The 14900-nt window shown below is 35.3% G+C and overlaps 1 protein-coding gene and 1 non-coding gene across 2 annotated transcripts in view; one reads left to right on the forward strand and one right to left on the reverse strand.

The window, feature by feature from the left end:
* Positions 1–14900, reverse strand: part of IL1RAPL2 (interleukin 1 receptor accessory protein like 2) — a 660683-nt gene that overhangs the window by 94689 nt on the left and 551094 nt on the right. The gene's annotated exons all lie outside the window — the stretch shown is intronic.
* LOC115900257 lies at positions 8060–8166 on the forward strand. Its single transcript, XR_004059912.1, has one exon. It is a non-coding gene; the product is annotated as a U6 spliceosomal RNA (small nuclear RNA).

A 14900-nucleotide genomic window follows, 5' to 3' on the forward strand; every position in this document is an offset into this window, starting at 1 on the left:
ACTGTCCAACCAGTCCCAGTGAGATGAACCAGGTACCTCAGTTGGAAATGCAGAAACCACCTGTCTTCTATGTCAGTCTCGCTGGGAGCTGTAGACTGGAGCTGTTCCTATTTGGCCATCTTGGAATGCCAACCCCAGTTGATATCCTTTTGGGTTTATTAATAGTCATTTCATATCTAGATCATTTCTAAGTAGGATAGAATGCCAAAATATTGATTACTAATCATAATATTAAGCTTATATACTTTTGCTTCTATTTATATATGCTACAGAGAGATGATATATTTGGGTCTGTTAATGAACATGTTCATTTTGCAACTTTGAGAAATCATATAAAGTATGACTGTAGAAAGTTGTTTGATATGTATTCATGAGCTCTGCTAGATTGCAAGGATGGACTGCAAGGAAGTTTATTCTGTGAAGTAGAAATTGCTTTGGTTAAAAGTTAAAATTAATATATGTGAATGAGACTATGTAGGAGTAATAGTTTCAGAGATTACAACTGTGTTTGATGTATTTTTATTTTCCATGGAAAGGAGTAGTTTCTTCCTAAAGGAGTTTTTTTTTTTCTTTTTTTTTCCCTTCAAATCTCTTTGTGCTTTTAAAACTTAATGAGGACCCCATAGAGCTTTTTTTGTAGATTCTAACTATTGATACTTACTATATTAGAAATTGAAACTGGGGAATTTTTAAGATGCACACTTATTGATGAATTCAAAGATAGCAACAATGAACACATTGAATGTTACTAATAATATTATGAAATTAATTCTGACCTTGTGGACATCCTGCTATGGGTCCTATAGTAAAGTGTCAGTTTATTCCAGAATATGAAGCAGCATAATGATAGACAAAAGGTGGTCATACATTTTACTTCACTTGCTTTATAATACCTGAGTTTGAAAAGTTATGAACTGTGTTAAAAATCTTAGCAGAGTTTGCTTAAATTGATAGGCCTATCTCCTCGGTTCACTGCCTTTACTTACTATAAGAAAGGTTATTTTTTACTGTTGCAGTTGTTGTTGTTGTTTTCCATTAATCTGCTTACATAACAAAGATTTGTGTTATACCACAATAAGATTCTATGGTTTATGTTGTCTGTATAATGTCCTTGGTCATTCAAGAAAACAAAGTTTCCTCACAAAAGCAAACATTCATTACAACCATGTTGTCTTCTAAGTTTTATTTTAATGTTTTATTGTCATTTTGAAATAAATAACCAAGTATTATTTCTCAGGCACCTATGATCCAATTTGTATCTTAAATGTTGAAATACCATGACTTTTTTTATTTTTCCCTTCCCCAAATCTAATCCTGCATATAAAAAAAATAAAATAAAACTTTCACCTTATCTTTTACAACTAAAATTACCTTTTTAGGCCCTGTGCAATGGCACAAAGATTTTTTCCTTCACCTAGTAAAATGAGAGGTGCTAAAAATAATTAGGTTTATTGATATGTTACTGCTGATGAGTTCTATAAGAACAGTTTTCAAATCAGAAAAGACGCTCAGCTTTCTCTAAGTTAAATTTGTGTGGGTAAAATATTATTAGTATAAATGTTTCAGAAACGCTATACTGTTTGGGAACTTTCAAGAAATTTGTCAAAGCCCTTGCTGTCCATGATATATATTTTAATTTATCAGAGTGCTAGTGGTGTTTTGCCTGATATTAGATGACAGCAGTATAGTGTTACCAGTCATAATTTCAGTTATTTTAAAAAATATTAACTTGGTTATAACTTTGCTTCTTTAAATTGAAAATGGCATCTTCTAGTCCAGTAAATTCCAAATAGGAAGTCACATCACTTAACTATGGAGTTTTATTAATATACAGATGTTTGTGATGTATTCCATACTTACTGAATCTTTTTACTTAATATTGACATATTCTTGATACATATTCTTAATGTATGTTTAGTATATTTATTGCATATTATGTCAGATTTGCATGTTATATGTCAAGAATTTTTCTCTGTAAAGGATATATTCATCTATTTTTATAATTTAGATGTAATGTTCGCTGTCTTCTTTAATAATAGATTTATTCACTGTTTATAATTATTTTGTCTAAAACTTTTTTTGACAGCCTTAACTATCCTGTTTTGCATGTCAAAGAAACAACCAAATTTTATTGGCAGCTGCATTTTTCTTACAACAAATGCTCATTAGACCTTTCACTTTTGAAAGTTATTAGTAATAACTAACCATAGTCTTTTGTCCTAGATATTTTTGTTTGTTTGTTTTACTCTGATCCTTTCTTGAAAGCATATGCAATCAACTACAGTCCTCAGTGCTTCATCATTAAAAAAGGATGACTGTCTCAGAGACACATGGAAAAGGATTATGACATGTACTTTTGGGTATCGGCTTCTGCTAATACAAGATCTTATGGAGCAAGAATAATCATATAAGACTGAATGATATGATGTAATTTTTTTTCTTTGAGACAGTTTTGCTCTTTCACCCAGGCTGGAGTAAAATGGTGCCATCTCGGCTCACTGCAACCTCCGCCCCTGGGTTCAAGGAATTCTCCTGCCTCAGCCTCTCGAGTAGTTGGGATTATAGGTGCCTGCCACCACACCCAGCTAATTTTTGTATTTTTAGTAGAGACAGGGTTTCGCCATGTTGGCCAGGCTGGTCTTGAACTCCTGACCTCAGGTGATCCACCTGCCTTGGCCTCCCAAAGTGCTAGGATTACAGGCACACACCACTGCGCCTGGCCCATGATGTAAATTTTTAAAGAATATTGTTGATGTTTTAATGCTTTATTTTCTTTTTTTTTTTCATTTTTTTCTTCATTTATTTATTTATTTATTTTTATTTTTTTGACTTAGCACAATTTAAATGGTCCATATTTATTAATGCTAATGTAGATTACAAACAATATATTTCTTTATTATTATTATTAATATTATACTTTAAGTTCTAGACGAGTTGATGGGTGCAGCACACCAATGGCACAAGTATACATATGTAACAAACCTGCACGTTATGCACATGTACCCTAATGCTTCATTTTCAAGATGTATAAGGAAGTCCTTTTCTTTTACACTACTGTTAGGGCTCAGAACATGATACCATGAAGTATGACACCTTGGCATACTGAGTACTTTGAACTGAAGGAAACTAGAAAGGCCTCAGAAACAAGGTCTTTCTGATCTTCTTACATTCTCCTATCTCCTCTTCCTCATTCTCCCACAAAGCAAGTCATGGAAACCAGAATTCCTCTTCTCCAAAGAGGGTCATGAAAACTAGAAACCCTCTCCCCAAAAGCAAGCCATTAAACCTAGAAAGGTAACTCTCTCCCTGCTCCCCTTTTCCTTGAAGACCTTCATTCCAGAGGGGTCCTGTTTCATACTGAGGAAGAAGGAATGTTACACAGAGTCTGAACAGATAGGTCTCTGAACAGATAGGCCTTGCTGGATCCCCCCACTCAATCTATTACCATTAGGTCATACTCTTTTGTCTAATCACATTTCTACATGGCTATCCATTCTTTATTGAACCTAAGTATATAGGCAGCTTCCTCTAGGTTTGGGGGTCCTCATTTCTGAAGGCTCCTGTGTCATGTACAATTTTGATTAAATAAATTTGTCATGCTTGTCTCTTGTTAACCTATCTTTTGTTATAGGAGTCTTGGCTGTTACCCTTATGATTGGTGAGGAAAGGTATCACACTTTTGTACCTTTACAAGATAACTCATAATAATTTAGTAGACTCTGCTTTTATAAACTGAAATGAAATATTTATAAATGGTATTTTATTCTCCTTGTTGACCCCTTCAGAATTCAGAAACTCTTATTGAATATTTTTATTTTCCTAGCAATGTAGTGATTTGCACAGTTGCCGTAAGAATTTATTCTCCTTTTATTGGAGAATAATTGGAAACATCCATTATAGAACCAAGGACTTGCCTAGGATGTTATATGTGAAAATTATGCTTGTTCAATTAGATATGAACAGATACTTTTAAGGCACCAAAGCTGACTTTATAAAGCCAATGCTTACAAAGTAAACTTGGGAAAACTGGCATGGTACCTGGCTTCCAGGGTTCTCAGACTTACAGATGGTAAGGAAGGTCGCTTTCTGGCAAGTCAAGGACTTTAGGATGTTTTGAAAACCTTAAAAAGAAAGAAATTCCGGCCAGGTGTGGTGACTCACACCTGTAATCCCAGCGCTTTGGGAGGACGAGGCAGGCGGACCATGAGGTCAGGAGATCTAGACCATCCTGGCTAACATGGTGAAACCATGCCACTACTAAAAATAGAAAAAATTAGCCAGGCATGGTGGCAGGTGCCTGTAGTCTCAGTTACTTGGGAGGCTGAGGAGGAGAATCGCTTGAACCTGGGAGGTGGAGGTTACAGTGAGCCAAGATCATACCACTGCACTCCAGCCTGGGTGACAGAGTGAGACTCCGTCTCAAAAAAAATTAAAAAAAGAAAGAAAGAAATTCACCCATATTTGTAGGTACTATTGGCAAAATCCTTGTTTCCTAGCCTCAGGTCCACACATAATAAGGAGCTTTTAAAAGTCCAATCTGAGATTCTTTATGAAAATGTCCATCAAAATAAACTTAAGAAGGTCCATACGGCAAATTAGCACACTTGCTGCACCTTCATAAATCATTAGGTCCAGTCTAATGATATGTTTTATTTTTGGATCAAGATAATTTTTCAGGCTTTTTTGATCGAAAAGGAGGGGAATTTTAGTAAAAATTGATGTTTCTGTGGGAAATGATACATCATCTCTAGTGTATCCTTTAGGCCTGATTTAAGCAAAATCATTGTTCTGTTCATTGTTCATTGTTCCTTGTCTGAATTATTTTGCAACTCCTTGTAAGTTGAAGGTAACTGATACATAAATTCTACTCTGTCTGTTAGACATTTGGCTCCTCCACTTCACCTTGGAAAAACCAGTTTTGTCTCCATTTGTCAATGTTCCTATACTCCATACAAATTTTAACTCTTTTGACTTTTTTTTGAACCAGTTATAATATCGGCCTGGTTCCCTCATACCATATGAATAAAATAAATCTAATCAATTTTTGTGTCTGTATGAGAGTCATAATTTTACCTTGTTCTGAAAATGAACTTTCAACAGGATATTTAATTCCTGGTTATCTTTCTGAGTTTAGATCATAGAGTTAATTATGTTCCCCCTAGTACGGAACTTTTTAACAAAAAGTATTTACAAAAGAAGTGCTTGATCTGCCATGACATATAACTTGGATTATAACTTAAGTACAGCCCAAGTGTCTTTATAGTGTCATAGCTTGTTGTTCATGCATCTTTCATTATGATTCCATATAGCAAACAAGTCTAGGGGATTAGAAGCTGTAAAGAGTAATTAAGAAATGACTTTGCCTATCACATGATAGTATAAAAAAAGAGAAACTTGTCTGCAAGCCATTCCTTGACATATTTGGAGGCTGTAATCCATCCCCTAACCAAATAGTACCTTGCCTTTTTCACTTATGCACCATTTTTTCTTGATTGTGCATACATATTTTAAAACTAATGCTTCAGCTTGTTATAGAAAATTATAATATGTTTTAGTTATATGCAATATAAATTAGCCTTTGTTACTCTCTAGTTTGCCAAAGAAAGACAAGAGAGTTGTTGCTCTCTGATAAGACCTAGTATCTCCTTAGGACTCTCCACAGGGATTGGGTGGGGGTTGCAATTTCAAGTATCAGAGGCTTTTGATCTTAAACTTTGGCTATTACCCTATTGACTCCTAGTATCAACTATTCAGAAGTCAGGAAAAGACAAAAAAAATCAGTGGCAATAGACTTCATAATATAAAGAACAGCTATGACCTCCAGGTCTTCTATAAAATGCAAGGTGTGTGTGTACATATTCCATTAAATGTACAGTTCATCTGAGTAGAAGAGTGGTTTACAGAGGCTAGGAAGGGTAATGGGGGTTGTGGGGAATAGGGATGGTTAATGGATACAAAAAGTAGTTAGAAAGAATAAATAAGGCCTAGTATTTGATAACACAACAGGGTGATTACAAGTAAAAATAATTTATTGTACAGTTAAAATGACTAAATGAGTATAACTGGATTGTTTGTAACACAAAGGAAAAATGCTTGAGGGGATGAATACCCCATTTTCTATGATTTGATTGTTGGTCATTGCATGCCTGTATCAAAACATATCATGTACCCCATAATATAGACACCTACTATGTACTCACAAGACTTTTTAAAAAGTTTATTGCTCATGTGTTACTCATATGTTATGTCAGTACTGAATCTTACAGACTAATATTTATGTATTTTTTATGTTTTTTCTCTTTTTAAATTATTCACCTCTATTCCCTATACATTTACCAACATCTCTTGGTTTTAGTTTCTAGGCACAGGATAATGAAACCATACTTTTGATATCAGGCAAAGAATTGGGCTTTCAGGAGGTGACATAAACTCCCTATTGGCACTTAACTACAAATGGGCAGGGGATACAGCTTTCTTCTCAGGAAATGTTCTTCTGGAATAGCTTCACTTCATTAATGGGCTAATATGTGGTAGAATTTGACTATACTGCAATCTCCATCAGAACATTGTTTAACTTCCATTTAATCTTTTTTTAGAGTATACATACTAGGGACAATTTTGGCCCCCTAGGGTACATTTGGTAATGTCTGGAGCCATTTTCGGTTGTGACAACTGGTGGGAAATGCTACTGACATTTAGCTGGTAAAGGCCAGTGGTGTACTACTAAACAGCACAGGACAGCCCCTTCTTCCACCAAAAAAATCTTTCAGATCCTAAGTGTCAATAGTACTGAGATTGAGAGACCTTGGCTTAGTGTGTTAACAATGCTGTTTACCTGCCATTGAACTGCTTCATTTCAAGTAAGGATCTCCAGGAAAAAAAATTACTTTCTGTAAATCAGATTGTTAAAGTTGTCTGCAACTTAATGCAAGTATTTATCTTTGTTCTATACAGCCTGGTGATTAGTAGTAGAGGAAATTACAGAAGTTTAAGTAACACAGAATGAGCAAGGTAGTGTGAGCTTTAGAATGTGCAGTATATATAGAGACTTATTGAATAAAATCATCAAGTTAAAGAAGTTTTACTTGTCCTATGGGATCCAGTGCTTACATTTCATGCAAAGAGGGTCAATTTCTCAGCAACTGCTAGAACAGGTGACATTTTCTTTGATCTGACATAAACAAGAGTAACAACCACAAGAGACACTTGAAACTTTAAAAATTTGGAGGTTTACTTCACATAGCAAACAGCAGAAAATAATGAAATTACTATGTATCTTGTTAAATATAACTTAAGAAGAAATTTCATGTCATACCTGATGATTTAGTAAATAAATATGTCATCACTAAAGCATTTTGATTTAGTATACCTGTTTCTCTGATATAATAGCACTAGTTGAGGAAAACGAAAGTACTATGTAATTATTATTGAGTTTTGACAAGGTGTCATGTAGTTACACATTCAGTTGTTACTATGTAATTATTGAGGAAGACATTTATCTAACACTTTTGTGCCTTGGGAAGCAGCCCCTGCAATGTAGTATCAAGCAAAATCTAATGGTAAAACCAATTTCCCAATATTTAGCAGTAACCTTTAGCAGGTTCCTTTAGAGACATAGATATTTAAGTGACAGAGATTCCCCTTTGCCAAAGAGGGATCATCAGGTACAAGAGAATACTTTTTTCCTACATTACTTTAGTTAGCCCCATCTTGCTTTCCTGTGTACGGTCCCTAAGTGGATTCTATTGAGTCGGATGCCATCAAGGAAAAGATAAGTTTTCTGTGGTCTCTTCACAATCAGCTCAGTCCGCCTAGGGAGACTGAAAAGCTCTCCTGCCTTTCAGCTAACCAATCAAGAGAAATTGTGTCTAGAAAAATATTTATCATTACCAACAGACTGCATAAAACTACAATGAGATGGAAGCTGCTGTGAATGAGCTCTAGTCTTTTCTGTGATGTTTCAGTGATCTTAAGTGAGCTCATTACTTTCTACCAGTGGAAGAGGTACCCAGCTGGACACAATTTTTATTTTTAAAAATGGTTTTAGAAGCCTTATGCTGTGCTCGCTTTGATAGCACATATACTAAAATTGGTACAATACAGAGAAGATTAGCATGGCCCCTGCACAAGGATGTCACACAAATTCATGAAGTGTTCCATATTTTTAGCTAGACTAATAAAGAAGAAAAGAGAGAATAATCAAACAGACATAATAAAAAATGAATAAGTGAACATCACCACTGACCCACAGAAATATAAACAACCATCAGATAACACTATAAACAGATCTATGCAAATAAAGTAGAAAATCTAAAGAAAACGGATAATTCCTGGACACATACACCCTCCCAAGACTGAACCAGGAAGAGGTTGAATCCCTCAATAGACCAATAATAAGTTCCAAAATTAAGGCAATCATAAACAGCTTACCAACCAAAGAAAGTCCAAGACCAGTTGGATTTACAGCTGAATTCTACCAGAAATATAAAGAGGAGTTGGTACCATTTCTTCTGAAACTATTCCAAATAATTGAAAAAGAAGGACCCCTTCCTAACTCTTTATATGAGGCCAGCATCATCCTGATACCAAAACCTGGCAGAGATACACAAAAAAAGAAAACTTCAGGCCAATATCCCTGATGAATATTGATGCAAAAATTCTCAATAAAATGCAGCAAACCAAATCCAGCAGCACATCATGCAACTTATCCACCACGATCAAGTTGGCTTCATTCCCAGGATGCAAGTCTTGTTCAACATATGCAAATCAATAAATGTAATTCATCACATAAATAGATCTGAAGACAAAAACCACATGATTATCTCAATAGATGCAGAAAAGGCCTTCAATAAAATTGAACATCCCTTCATGTCAAAAACTCTCAGTAAACTAGGTATTGAAGGAACATACCTCAAAATCATAAGAGCCATTTATGACAAACCCACAGCCAATATTATATTGAATGGGCAAAAGCTGGAAGCATTCGCCTTGAAAACTGGCACAAGACAAAGATGCCCTCTCTCACCACTCCTATTCAACATAGTATTGGAAGTTCTGGCCAGAGCAACCAGGCAAGAGAAATAAATAAAGGGTATTCCTATAAGAAGGGGGGAAATCAAAATGTCTTTGTTTGCAGGTGACATGATTCTATATCTAGAAAACCCCATCATCTCAGCCTCAAAGCTTCTTAAGCTGATAAGCAACTTCAGCAAATTCTCAGGATACAAAATCAATGTGCAGAAGTCACAAGCATTCCCATACACCAGCAACAGGCAAGCAGAGAGCCAAATCATGAATGAACCCCCATTCACAATTGCTACAAAAAGAATAAAATACCTAGGAATACAGCTAACAAGGGAAGTGAAGTTCGTTTTCAAGGAGAACTACAAACCACTGCTCAAGGAAACCAGAGAGGATACAAACAAATGAAAAAAAATTCCATGCTCATGGAAAGGAAGAACCAATATCATGAAAATGACCATACCGCCCAAAGTAATTTATAGATTCAATGTTATTCCCATTAAACTACCATTGACATTCTTCACAGAATTAGAGAAAAAAAACTATTTCAAATTTTTTATGGAACCAAAAAGAGCCCATATAGCCATGACAATCCTAAGCAAAAGGAACAATGCTGGAGGCATCACACTACCAGACTTTAAACTAAACCACAAGGCTACAATAACCAAAACAGCATGGTAATGGTACAAAAACAGACACAGACCAATGGAACAGAATGAAGAACTCAGAAATAAGATTGCACATCTACAACCATCTGATCTTTGACAAATGTCACAAAAAGAAGCAATGGGGAAATAATCCCTCATTTAATAAATGGTGTGGGAGAACTGGCTATCCATTTGCTCAAAATTGAGACTGGACTCCTTCCTCATACTTTATTAAAAAATTAACTCAAGATGGATTAAAGACTTAAATGTAAAACTCAAAACTATAAAAACCCTAGAAGAAAATCTATGCAATAACATTCAGGACATAGACATGGGCAAAGATGTCATGATGAAATAACCATAAGCAATTGCAATAAAAGCAAAAATTGATAAATGGGATCTAATTAAACTAATGAGTTCTGCACAGAAAAAGAAACTATCATTAGAATGAACAGGCAATCTACAGAGTGGGAGAAAATTTTTTCAATTTATCCATTTGACAAAGGTCTAATATCCAGAATCTACAAGGAACTTAAACAAATTTATGAGGTAAAAACAAACGATCCCATTAAAAAGCAGACAAAGAACATGAACAGACACTTCTGAAAAGAAGACATTCATGCAGTCAACAAACATATGAAAAAAAAGATCAACATCACTGATCATTAGAGAAATACAAATCACAACCACAATGAGATACCATCTTATACCAGTCAGAACGGCCATTATTAAAAAGTCAAGAAACAACAGATGCTGGCGAGGTTGCAGAGAAAGAGGAACACTTTTACACTGTTGGTGGGAATGTAAATTAGTTCAACCATTGTGGAAGACGGTGTGGCAATTCCTCAAAGATCTAGAACCAGAAATACCATTTGACCCAGCAATCCCATTAGTGGGTAGATACCCAAAGAAATATAAATGATTCTATACAAAGATACGTGCATGTGTATGTTTATTGCAGCACTATTCACAATAGCAAAGACATGAAGTCAACCCAAATGTCCATCAATGATAGACTGGATAAAGAAAATGTGGTACATATATACCATGGAATACTATGCAGTCATAAAAAGTAATGAGATCATGTCCTTTGTAGGGACATGGATGAAGCTGGAAGCCATAATCCTCAGCAAACTAGCAGGAACAGAAAACCAAACACCAAATGTTCTCATTTATAAGTAGCAGCAGAACAATGAGAATACATGGACACAGGGAGGCGAACAACACACTGGGGCCTGTCAGCGGGTGGGGTGGGGGGAGGGAGAGTATTAGGAAAAATAGCTAATGCATGCTGGGCTTAATAACCAGGTGATGGGTTGATAGGTCCAGCAAACCATCATGGCACACGTTTACCTATGTTACGAACCTTCGCATACTGCATATGTACCCCAGAACTGAAACTAAAACTAAAAATAAAGCCTTATGCTTCTGGGAAAATAGAGTTGCTGTAATTTCTCCTATTTTTTTCCCACGAGGTACAACTAAGCTATCTGGATATTATGTATAAAGCAAACATAAGACGATGCTGATAAAAAGGGAGAAGAACGCAGACGGGCTAAGGACTACAGGACACAAGGAATGACACAGTGGTTAGGTCCCTGGGTCTTCTTTGTGTCTCATATACACCAGACTTGTTGCTGAATAAGCCAGAAACCCAGAAATGGCAATAGTCACAGACATAAAAAGCCCAACAAAGACCTGCTCTTCCTATCTAAAAGGCTAAAAAAGGGGAAGCCTAGAAAGATAGAAAGCTTTTGGACAATAATTATTATAGTCCAACCAAACATCACAGAAAAAAAATATGGTACCACCCCTGCCCATGCCAGCAAAGGATAATTGGAGAGCCTAGACATTCACTCTTAGGCTGCTGTAACAAGTTGTCTAGCACACCATTGGGATGGTATCAGAGATGGCCAAATAGAAAGCTAAGACTTTAATCCCTGCTTGCTGTTAATGAGAATCACATTCTTCTTGCCCTTTTGCAGTATCTATGTGAGACCCCATGTGAGAATTCTGGACTTCTACCCCGACTCAGCTGTAATGAGACATCCCTCTACTCCCCACAGGGGTTCTGTCGGAGGAGGCCTTTCACAATTGCCAAGTAGTAATAAAGCCACATCCACCAAGGTATCAATGGAGACCATGGAAGAACTTAGAACTCTCACCTATGTAGAAGTAGTTAGGAGACTCTCACTTTGGGTGTCAGTGAAAGCTGAATAGGGAACCTGGGCTTCTACCTTCACCTAGTAACAATGAGCTAATTCCCCTATTTTCCCTGATGGAGCAGTATTAGAGAAAGCCAGCTAAAATAGAAGGTTTAAATAAGAACATAGTACAAAGCGTCTAGGTTTAAATTGGAAGCTAGTAGTTATTCCGAAAATAGAAAAATCTCAAAATAAATGAACAAAGGTAATGGATACCAACACCAAGATGACAGAGATATTAAAATTATGTGGCAATTATTTAAACAGTGGTAATAAAAAACTTCAGCAAACAATTATGAAGATACATGAATCAAGTTTAAAAATAGGAAGCCTCAGTATAGTAAGTCCCAGCAAAGAATTAGAAATATAAAGAACCAAATGAAAATTCCAGAATTAAAAAGTACAATAATTGAAATAGAAAGCTCAATAGATGGGCTCAAAAACAGAATGGAGGGGAAAGATGAAATAAACCACTGAATTGAAAATAGAATAGTAATTACTCATTCTGGACAGTAGAGAGAAAATAGACTTGAAAAAAAAATTAATAGATAGTCTAGGACCTATGTGACTACAACAAAAGTTTTAACATTCAAGACATTGGAGTCCTGGGGAGAAAAGGAAAAGATGTTGGTACTCAAATAAATAATGCCTAAAACTGTCCCATATATGGTATAAATATATACCTATAGATTTAAAAAGTTGGGTGAACCTCTAACAGGGTAAACACAAAGAAATCCATACTAAGACACATTATGTTTAAACTTCCAGAAACTAAACACAAAGACAAATTTTTGAAAGCAGACAGCGCAAAATGACCCCTTATCAACAGCTGAAAATCACTGCTCTTAGTCAATACACTGTTGGAAGTTCTAGCCAGTGCAATAAAGCAAAACAATAAAATAAAAGACATGCAAATTGGAGAGAAAGAAATAAAACTGCCCCTATTTCCAGATGACATGATGTCTATGTTGAAAATCCTAGGGAATCTATAAAAAAATAAGAAAAAACTCCTAGAACTAATAAGAGAGTTTAACAATGTTTCAGGATATAATATAAGCATACAAGAATCAACTGTATTTCTATAAACTAATAAATCAATTCATAGACACCAATTAAAAGTATAAAAACCAACCAGGCGTGGTGGCTCATGCATTTGATCCTAGCCCTTTGGGAGGCCAAGGCCGGTGGATCACCTGAGGTCAGGAGTTTGAGACCAGCCTGGCCCACATGGCGAAACACCATCTCTACTAAAAATACAAAAATTAGTGGGTCGTGGTGGTGGGTGCCTGTAATCCCAGCTACTCAGGAGGCTGAGGCAGGAGGATTGCTTGAACCCGGGAGGCGGAGGTTGCAGTGAACCAAGATTGCACCATTGCACTCCAGCCTGGGTGAAAGAGCTAAACTCTCTCTCTCAAATAAATAAATAAATAAATAAATAAATAAATAAATAAATATTATATAATATATATATATGTATGGGTATATATATATATATATAATATATATACACACGCACACCCAAAAATATTTTAAATATAGTGTCATTTACAATCATTGAAAAAATAAAGTACTTAGGTGTAAATTAACAAAACATGTGCTGGACTTGTATGCCAAAAATACGGAACACTGAATAAATGAATCAAAAAGGATCTAAATAACTAGAGAGACACAGTGTGTTTGTGAATTGGAAGACTCATCATAGTAAAGATGTCAGTTTACCCCAAATTGTTATAAAGGTTTAATGCATTACTATCAACATTCCAGTTAGATTTTTTTTTAGATATAGACAAGATTACACTAAATTTATATTAAAAGTCAAAGAACTTAGAATAGCTAAAACAATATTGTGAAAAAAAGGTAGGAAAAATCATTCCATTTGATTTCAAGATTTATTATATAGCTATAGTCATCAAGACTGTGTGGTCTGGTGGAGATATATATATATATATGTGTGTGTGTGTGTGTGTGTGTGTGTGTGTGTGTGTGTGTGTACAGGAAACACAAAAATAGAGTCACACAAATATTCCCAGCTGATTTTTTTACAAAAATGTAAAAGTACTTCAATGGAGGAAAGATAGGCTTTTCAACAAATGGTGCTAGAAAAACTGGACATCCATAGGCAAAAAAATAATGAACCCTGAACTAAGTCTCACAAGTTATACAATTAAAATTATTCAAAATGGATTGAGGACTTAAATGTAAAATGTAACACTGTAAAAGTTTTAGAAAAATAAACAAATTTAACATTCTCAAAATAACATAATTACAGAAATGGAGAGAAGTTTAGTGGTTACCAGGAGTTAAATAGGGGACAGTGGTGGGAGGGAAATGGGTGTTACTATAAAAGTGCAACATGAAGGATTTCTGTCAGGATAGAACTGTTCTGTGTTATACTGTATCAATGTTAGTATCTTGGTTGTCAGATTGGGTTGTAGTTCTAGAAGAGTTTACCACTGGGGAAAACTGGGTAAAGCGTATATGGGATCTTTCTGAATTATTTATTACACCTGCATGTGATCGTAAAATGGTCATCTCAACATTTAAAAATTAATTAGAAAAATTGCTTTGAGTGGAAAAACAAGAGAAGAATGCAGCAAGACCAGGACAATGTGATGCTTGAGTTTATCTTCTAAGAAATGAAATCTCAGGTATTTGGCTATGGGGTACCAGGGTGAAATTGTGGGTGGGACAAGCCAGGATTTTCTATACATAAGTAATATAAAATACCCCTTTCACATCCTTTGGGGACATGAAGCACATGTGCAGAAGACAGAGAAAACTTGAACCAATGAATCTCAGAAAACATACTGAATGAGAAATAATCAACGTGGGAAATCTTTTATTGCTTTTTTTACAAGGTTAAGAAACACCCACCCCGCTTTTTACTCTAACTTATTTTGGAATCTACATAATTCACAAAAATAAGTAATCTTATTTTTATTTAAATATTGTTGAAAACATGGTAAAGATCACAAAGAGATCAACTAATTGTGAGCTGCAGCTTGCTATTAAAATAATGTTAGATAAT

Source organism: Rhinopithecus roxellana, chromosome 10, assembly GCF_007565055.1.
Source record: "Rhinopithecus roxellana isolate Shanxi Qingling chromosome 10, ASM756505v1, whole genome shotgun sequence".
NCBI classification, from domain to species: Eukaryota; Metazoa; Chordata; class Mammalia; order Primates; family Cercopithecidae; genus Rhinopithecus; species Rhinopithecus roxellana.